An 8861-nucleotide genomic window follows, 5' to 3' on the forward strand; every position below is an offset into this window, starting at 1 on the left:
CTGTCCGGCTGCGATACATTTCCTGACGGAATATCAAACTTCGCGCATCTTTGAAAGAAGAAGAAAAAGAAAAAAAAGGAAAGTGGGAAGAGAAAGGAACTGGTATAAGTGGAAGGAGCAGCCGGGATTGGAAAGTTCGAGTGTGAATGGGGAAAAAAGTGTAGTACGACAGCGTTTCCCTGCATCATATTGGCATACTTGTTTCAAAGCGTTGCCTCGCGGAACTTTTGCATAACGCTGTATCGAAATGTATCGATAAAACCGTAGCAGTCCCGATTCTCTGCCACCCTTTTACTTATTACCCTGTCGTGCGAGCAATCTTTTTCTGTTTTGAATATATTGTGAACATGATATAAATTTGAACACCTTTCTGCCACAAATAGGGTGGCAGGATTTGATGGATGAAACTGATTACTGTTGTGACATCATGCATTTTTGAGACAAAATATTTATTAATTCACAAATATAAATATGAATTTATAAGATATTGATTACAGTAAGTGATTAATTTAATGTATGAGTCGAAGGGAATATGTTAACTCTGCCTTAATTCTTCGTATAAGAGATGAAATACGGTTAATCTGTGTACTTTAACAATAGAACTATCGAACATTTATTACGGTTGACAGGTAATCCTTATAAAGATTGTGACAGTACATTTTACATAAGTGAAACTATTTACTTTCGAAATCATTTCCGATGTTGAATATTGTTAAAATATGAATAATTGCAAAATAAGGAGTTCAACATTCGTCATTTTGACTGATACGGTAATTCTACTGTTAACTGAATCATTAACGCATAGAATCTCGAAGAAACAAGTTCACTGTCTATCACCGGGTGTTTCGAAGCGAAATTATTTATCGCATGTGTCGGAAACTTTGTGTGTGGTAATTCCTTTTGTGTTTCGCACGAGGGTTACTCTAACAACTGTTTCCAAGTTCGATAGGATAGTTCACGGGGATCTGTTGCACAAAGGATCTCACACGCTCGGCTTCAAGACAGATATTGCTTTCATGGTTTCTTTTAAAGTTCACCGAATTAATGACGGAAGTTCACCGAAAGTAATATCGGAGCCCGCCAGCCAATACAGTTTACTTACTTCTGACATCGGACGTCGACTCTGAGTATTGGACGCTTAATAACGTTTCCGTAAGAAACAAGGGGCGTAACATCTTTCTTATCGAGTTGTTTTTTCTCCATTGCTACTTCAGAATGCGATAAAATGACATTTCTAGTAATTACCGGAAACTGTTTGTTCTTCTCAATCGTTCTTTCTTTAAATCTCGAACAGGGAGCAACGAGAATCGCGTGCGAATTTTTACGTTATTCGACAGTATGTCGATAATTTCCGTCCATCTGCATTTTTCCTGTTATTAAATTCTTTTTTGCATTTTTGTCTTATTGTAGCGAAGGGTAGTATGTGACCTGTAATATTAATAATTTGAAGCATCCCGTGTAGCTGACTAAATACCTGGCGGAGCCACCATTCTTCCGTGAAATTCCAGAAATTCTGATATTACATGTGTGCACGTAATTTTCAAGCATACTTGCTGAAATCCCAAAGTGCACATCACACGCCAAACTGATTCAGTGATAGCTGGTAAGGAGGCTCGTGATAGGGGCTGGCTGCACCGGCTATATTAACTAGCACAAATGAAAGAGTCAGGCTATCGGACAATGAGACTAGCTGACTGTGTAACGTGTGTTCAGCAACCGAACGGGATCTTTGTGTTTGTCTCTTTGACGCGTATGTGCCGTTCAATTTTCACGATCGTTTGTGTTCGACTGCCCGTTATTGTCTTGTTGTACAATGTAATTAAATTCCTTGCATTAATATACTTTTCAACATTCTTCTTTCATCAAATTTTAGTTCGATATCACGTAAAGAATGTATTTATTATTTTGATCAGTTTCTGATTGTATACAAAATTGAATTTTTCACTGTAATTGCTTTTTATGAAAATACAACCATTTGGAGATTTTATAGTGTTTCTGTTAATTGTGACGCAGAATAGTTTGATGTATTGTATAATTAAATTTATTACATTAATATCCTTGCCAATATCCTTCTTTCATTAAACTTTAGTTCGATATCATGTAAAGTATGTATTCATCATTTTTATCATTTCCTAACTATATAAAAAATTAAACTTTTCACTGTAACTGCTTTTTATAAAAATATAACACTTTGGAGATTTTGTAATGCTTCTGTTAATTAAGACATAGAATTATTTGATGTATTACATTTTGTTACGATCAGTGAGTAAAAAAATCGACTTTCGTTATTTAATTAGTTTGACTGTCAGAAGGTTAATTTATTAATTAGAACGAATCCATTTGTTAGAACACGTGTGAATATCATATTTATTTTTAAACTTTTATTCGTTCAAATTCGCTCAAGCAATAAAATAATCGGTACGAACAATCTTAGCCACCTAATACACATTTATTTATGATTAATAAAGGAATTTCTGTTTAAAAACTGTACGGCGCGCGAGTAATTTGAATTGTAAATCAGTTCGTGTATCATTACTCGGAGGCAGCCGTTCGTTACGTGTCACATAACAATTTACAATTTAAATGCGCGAATGAAATTAATTTGAAATGGAGGATACGATTGAACGGATATAATAGCGACCGATCAAGTCCCGTTTCACTAGAATTAATTTAAATAGTGTTAAAAATAAGCTGTGTTTTAATTTCAATTAGAGAGGCTTATCCGCGAACAGCCGTCCGCCGGCAAAGATAAACAGAATATCATTAACGTTTTCACATTATATTTCGATCAACAGGACCGGGACAAATGAGCGCGTGTACCGTACGCCGGAAGCGCACGTGCGCTAAAGAGTCGACAGAACGTCGATCGTACCGTCGCAAAATTAAATTAAATCAAATTTAATTAAAACCAAGTGAATTATAAAACAACGACGCGGCCAGGGGAAAGAGTCATTATTAATACAGAAATTTCATTCTTCGTTTTTCGGACTAACTATTTCAACGAACTATGAACGGTAACTTCATTAAGACGAGAAAACACGTGGTACATGAGAAACAGTCAACGTAATTTCATATTCATCATACAACGGGTCCAAGTTCAAAAATTTCTGAATAATTTGTAACTTAAATATTTTCTTTTGGCCTGAATTTCCCAAAACTAAACAATTTAGAAAGCTCGATTGCTGAACACTTTAACGCGTAGGGCAAGCTGAATACGTTGAAACTTCCGCTTCGTTTCCGGAATGTAAAATTGCAGCAGTGCTCGGCCGGCTAATGGACGATGGATACTCTCGTTTTTAATAAAAATGCGAATAATGGCACGTGTAGCGCGCATATTGTGCGCGTGCATCGTGGCACTTCCGGCGCAACGTGTTTCAAACCGGTCCGGCGCCGCCGGAAGCTGGTAGGAATGTACGCATGCGTTTTCTTTTATCGGTAGCGCACGTGTAGGGAAAAGTCGACGGAAAGAGGCAATGTGCATAAGCATTTCCGAGTTTTCCATGTGAATACGCTGAATGACCGTTAGAATAGAGGGCAATATCGAAGCTCGCTGACGTAGCGGGCCAAAAGGCCCTCTTCCGTTGCCTCCAGCCTCTCTTCCGTTTTCTCTCGCGACGCCAGACTTCCCGTCATACTCTACCAGCTTGTTAATGTTCAATATCTTCGACGCTCGCTGTTCTCAAAGAATATACACGGTGACAGGAAAGTAGGCAGCCAGACTTTAATGGCATATTCTACTTTCCCTGAAGGCGAAGGAAGGACGTGGGAATAAACGTAGACCATGAAATGCTTAGTTTCTTGGATAAACATATCTGTCATGGAATGTTAGAGTGATGTTAGAGTGATTGAGATTTAAAATTCAGTTAACTCTAATCGTACCACGATGTCACTTTGAGTCACACTTGAACTTTTTACTTAAATTTTTTGATTATTTCATATTGCATTTCCGAAAGTTTTTTTGGGCTTTTAAAATTTGGACCCTATAAACAAAAACAATAACATTTTAATCATTCCTTTTATTCTCATAAGTGACTGAGAGTCACATCGTGGTATGATTCGTTGTAAATACACGTGGTACGATTAAGGTTAACGAATTTGGTAGAAATGTGATTAGATCGTACTGTATGTGCGATTAAAATGTAGAGTATTAAGTGTTCTAAATTTGCGATTGTAAAGAAGGTATTATTAAAAAGACGTATTACAAATTATAATGAAATTGAAAATTTTGGTCAATGAATTAGGATTGACGTTAATGGTGTTTTTAAATTTGATGAAGAGCTCATCCTTTTTACTGTATTCGCTTGTAGACAAGTGTATATACTATAAATACTAAATGCATGAATATGTGCAGTTTATTCATGATTTATTACATTCGTACACGAATTTCATCCTGGAAAACGGTTTATCGTATGCTCGTAGCATTGTTTGCCACTGTTGCGAACATGTTTCAGTATTAAATTCCGCGCGTGTACTTAAGCACAATATCTGTACTGGCAGGATACCAAATGTACAAATATCATAAATACTAACGAGCTATATATTAGATGTATCAATTAGAAATTCATTCTTGTTTGTCATTTTCTGTACACATTCACAAGTAACTAAAACCATAAACTATTCAAACAACTTCTCGATTATTTTCTAATCCTTTTTGTCAAAAAACTTTCATTCTGCACGAATAAATTTCGACCCCACAATATACGTTCCCAGTGTATAACTCTATTACTAGAAAATTTGAATTAAATCTACAGAACCTACTTTCGTTTAAAATTGAATTGTCCTAAAGACAGTCTAGAAAATTGAAACTCTTGTGAAAACAGTAACTTCGCAAATATTATTGGCCAGCAGGCGAAGAGCAATATCAAGTTCGACAAAGGTGCAGGGCGTCGCGGAAGAATAATAAACCTTAGAAATCCGACGAAAGATAGGGAAATACGAAGGGTGCTATTGCTATTGCGCTTTTTCCTGTTCAAGCGGAAGATACGTGTCACCCTTATCGGCGGTTTGAATAAATTCCGAGGAACTCTCCTCAGAAGTTATTGCGTTTCAACGGAAGAGCACGGCGAACTCGTAAATGGAACAGGGTGGCGGGGACGACAGCATGTTGCCTGTTTGCAGATAAGGGCTGAACAGCGGCGAGACGACACGTCCACGATACCGCTTGTTTATTCCTCATCTTTTTAATAACAAGTCCGCGATAACAAATATATTTTCCCGTAACCGGTGAACCGACGCGACACGTCGGTTGTCGTCCGGTTCGTCAACATTTCTGGCTAAAACACTTCGTTCTTTTTTACGACGTTCCTCTGCAAATTCTTCCCTCGTGTTTTTACGATGTCCTTGGTGTTACCTCGACCCAAAAAAAATATATATATATGTATGTATATGTACATATATAGGCGTATAAATATATACAAGTGCCATAGGAATATAAGATTTTCGCAGGTCTGTTACGTGAGCCGTTATATTCCGTTCCAAATAAACGACCAGAATAAAAAGGATTTTTTGGCTGACGCCGACCGAAAACGTAGATTTTTCTATGGAGTCGGGCGCACGGGCAACAATCCAGTATTTGCTTTCAGTGCCCGGTACAACGTGCTATCGATTCAACTCGAATCTCACGTGGTTTTTGGTCGGTCCCGAAATTGCCAATTCGAGTGGTTAGGAAAATATGTTGTTGCACTGTGTCGCGTTCGGCATAACGTGTCGCAAATAACATTCGATCTATAATTAAATTAAGTTCCTCGTAACTGATCGACGTCATGCGTTTCGGGAAACGATGCGGTACGGTTACAGATTAATTACGGTTAATAAACTAACGATCTGCGGACTATTCGATTGAAATTGCTTGCTTTCGCATCTCGTACATGTAATATTGCCGGTGTAATGTTTATATTAGAAGATGCAATTAATTAAGTGATTTGTTACAGCAATTAGTATCTTATATTAATTAGTACTTGAAGAAATATTATAATGTTTCAATGATTTTGGAATTTTATGTAAATGGTTCAACTGCGAAGGTACAAGTGAAGAAAATATAATTGATTAGATCATTCATTTATATGTATTATTCTATAAGTATATTTTATTTATTTATATCTTTTTGGTTAGTTTATTTGTTATTCTGTAAGTAGCAGCTACTCTTAAGGAATTCACTATACAGGGTGATTGCCGTTCGAGGTTTGTGAAATTTTTATTTCTTTCAACAGCAGGAAATAAAGTGTGGTCATCATTTAAAATGCAGAGTAGGAAGGGAGCAGAGGTAGTCGGCAGCGTACACATGGGGATCATCTGTTCTGAATGTAATAGATTGTAGTAATAATTTATTGCAATAAATTCTTAGTAATACAAAGAAGGAAATATTATCTTGAACTCGAAAGATGTCTTTTAAGATGCGTCCGTGGCACCACCAGAAAGATGTTATAAAATTCTAGAAAATACCTCAGCGCAGAAATTTTAATACAATTTCATCCCTTAAAATATACAGTATTAAAACTATACAATAAGAAAAAATATACAATATCTCCAAAAAGATTTTACCTAAAAACGCCAGAAATATTAATTCTACGCAATAATTAAATCTTCTATTCACACACTTATACCCCGCATTACCTTAATACCTCGAATTTTCTACAAATCTCCCTTTCGAATAATTCTTCTTCTGTTTTCTTGTGAAAATGCACTCCAAGAGAAGGCATAGAGGCAGCCGTAATGAGACTGGTAATTGTTGAAAAGATTCCGGATTTTTCGGTCCGAATTAATTTCAACGGAGAAATCCTCTCGTACACAGATGAGCTCTTCCTTCTAAAGAAAATTACAACCCGCGAACCGCGTGGGGGTAGTTGCAAAGACGAGCGGACGGTCGGAGATTCGACGGTAACGAAACTTTTCTCCCGAGTAGTCATCCACGCTCATTGTTCCATCCGCGTTCTGGCAGCCTGGAAGAATGGTACGGATGGTCGCGGTGGCTTGAAATTAAACATTTGGCGGGGGACAATGAACGACTCCCTTGGCACATGCGACGGGAACAATGCCTTGGCAATACTTGCGCCGCGGAAGACTAAATGGCCAAACCAGATACGGGGTGAAAGCAGCGACTCAAAGTTAATGCTACCGTGCACTTTCATATTTCTGGCAGCAAGAGGCTGTTTTGCGCTCGGCTTTTACACAGGTAAACGACCGTGTTCACGGCACCTTTTCACCTCAATCGCTTTGCCGCGAGTCCGTTATGTGTCGACGCACGCACCTAACGCTACAGGAGATCTGAATTTTTACCGATTCCAGACTTGAAAACATTATACACGAAGTCCCTGCGGCTTTTTATAAAAGTTTGTTCCATTTGTAACTGGGATGAATTAATTATTCAACAGTGCACTTTTTGCTTGACGCTGTTAGATGGGCAAACAGCAGATGTTTACTCAAACGAAACTTTAATATCGTTCCGTTCAAACACCATAGATTTATTCAAATTTGTTTCTACAGAACTTAATACACTTCTTTGAATGCGTAATTAACATTGTATACGAAAACAATGAAACTTGAAATATTTAACTTGAAGAATTAGTATAAGATTGAAACTTTAGATAATTTAGAAAAAGAAACAGGGTGTTTCGAAATAAAGAATCAAGGATTCACTCGAATTTAAATAAACTTCTGAATTAATTAACACTCTCCGTTGCATTCAACGAAGCCTTATCCGCAAGCCAGGCGTTCTCTTCCCTGATTTTTAGCTACGAAGCTTAATGAGGTATAGCTAACGTAAAGATTGGCTCGAGCATTACCGTCTAATCTCTGGTCGTCTTATCTAGCTTCGGTGAATTTTCGTCGGTCGCCGGCGAAAAAAGAAAAGAGTGACGGCACGCGGGAACGGCGGGAGGGGTGCGGGCACCGGGCAACCGAAATGGTGGCCAATTTGTAAGTGCGCAAGTTAACGAGCCCATTCACCGAAACGGCTATCCGTCTTTCTGGTAATGCAATCAGCACATTTCGCGCGTACTTTTGCATTCGTTTCTGCCGGCGCAAGCAGTCGAACGCCTCTGTCCCACTTAATTACCTGTAAAATTAACGGCGCGTCTCCAACGCTCGAGTCGATGTCAACCTAGCTCCCAGGCAGATAATTAACCATAATGTCGTTATGTATAGGTTGAACCGTGCTCCCATTGTTCCGTCGTTAACTATTTCATTTCCGTCAGTGCGGAGAACATCGACGGCTTGAATTGTTTGTGCAAGGTACACTAGGAACGCTCGTTGCCAATTACCAAATATAATGCGCGCCTGGTCTGGCCTTGCCTCATTAACCAAGCGACTTGTATATCGACGGGGTAATGGATTGATTTTCGGACCACCGTTAATTAAGAAAGGCAAGCCGTGTAACGCGCCGAAATTCAAATAACTTCTCACGATCGTTCTCTTCAGAAAACGGTACGATTCATTGCCACGAGATTTTCGGGCAACTCGGATGAAATTTTTGTTAACTGAAAGTTATATTTATGACAAATGAAAGCGGTCTGTGCCCGGTGGCTGCGGAAGTATTAAAAGCAAAGAGAGATTCTCGTATAGAAATTTCAGCTCGTCGCGCACACTAGGTTTCGCACGGATGATTGGGAAGAACGAATCGATATGGCCGAATGGTAAGTTTAATTAAACGGTAACATTTGTTTTACGGGGGTGGCACGTCAAACGTCTCGTTTAATTAAATATTGTTCGCATTAGCAAACATTAAATGTTCGTAATTTGCGCCCGTTTGATCATAAATATTCAAGGGAGTGTTGTCGTTATCTTGTTTCCGTTTACAAACAGTTTTACCGACAGATCCCATCGGATTTCAGAGTCTCGTACTTTTACCCTTATCGGTCAAGATC

This window comes from Nomia melanderi, chromosome 9 (genome assembly GCF_051020985.1).
Source record: "Nomia melanderi isolate GNS246 chromosome 9, iyNomMela1, whole genome shotgun sequence".
NCBI classification, from domain to species: domain Eukaryota; kingdom Metazoa; phylum Arthropoda; class Insecta; order Hymenoptera; family Halictidae; genus Nomia; species Nomia melanderi.